The sequence below is a fragment of the Papaver somniferum genome, unplaced genomic scaffold (assembly GCF_003573695.1).
Source record: "Papaver somniferum cultivar HN1 unplaced genomic scaffold, ASM357369v1 unplaced-scaffold_25657, whole genome shotgun sequence".
Classification (NCBI taxonomy): Eukaryota; Viridiplantae; Streptophyta; class Magnoliopsida; order Ranunculales; family Papaveraceae; genus Papaver; species Papaver somniferum.
Window position 1 is genome coordinate 1 of NW_020636216.1, and position 579 is coordinate 579.

Genomic DNA, 579 nt, shown 5'->3' on the forward strand with positions numbered 1-579 from the left:
ATGAAACAACTGAACAAGAACAAAGGTAGCACACTTACTTAGGATTTACAAACTCCGGTATGGCACCTTGCGTTCTGGTGAGCTCTTCAATGTAAGGACCAAGGTTCAAAATCAACTACATTTCGCGTTTAACCATGTCAGTTGTCAGCAAGATGATTAGCTATGAAATGTTATTGGTAAATAACAATGGAACGAATGCTAGTTCGTTAAGGATCTCAATCACGTGCAAAGAACACAGATAAAAAAAAAAGCAATCTATATGATAGATAATAAAACATTACGGTCCTTACCTGGTTAATATTTCCAGGAAATGGAGAATAGCCTGTTTCCGAGTTGACATCTCCTTCAGGATGACCAGTTGCTCGAAGTAGAGGATCAAGTTGATTATATTCAACATTAATCACCATTGTTCTCCCTGTAAGTCATTTCATTTGCAATAAAGAATGATGGATTACAAATTTTGCCTAGGCAATTGTTACATATTTCGAAGCGTCTTACAATACAATACAAAAATATCCAAGATAAATTTCATCATTTACAACAAGCATGCTTTATTGAATAAAAGAAAAATATGTAGGA

The 579-nt window shown here is 34.5% G+C and overlaps 1 long non-coding RNA gene across 1 annotated transcript in view; it reads right to left on the minus strand.

The window, feature by feature from the left end:
• Positions 1–35: 35 nt before the first annotated feature.
• Positions 36–579, minus strand: part of LOC113341214 — a 944-nt gene continuing 400 nt past the window's right edge. Inside the window, exons 3-4 of the long non-coding RNA XR_003355827.1 lie at positions 291–415; positions 36–115 (exon numbers count right to left, since the gene is read on the minus strand). This is a non-coding gene — a long non-coding RNA (uncharacterized LOC113341214). The remainder of the gene's footprint in view (positions 116–290; positions 416–579) is intronic.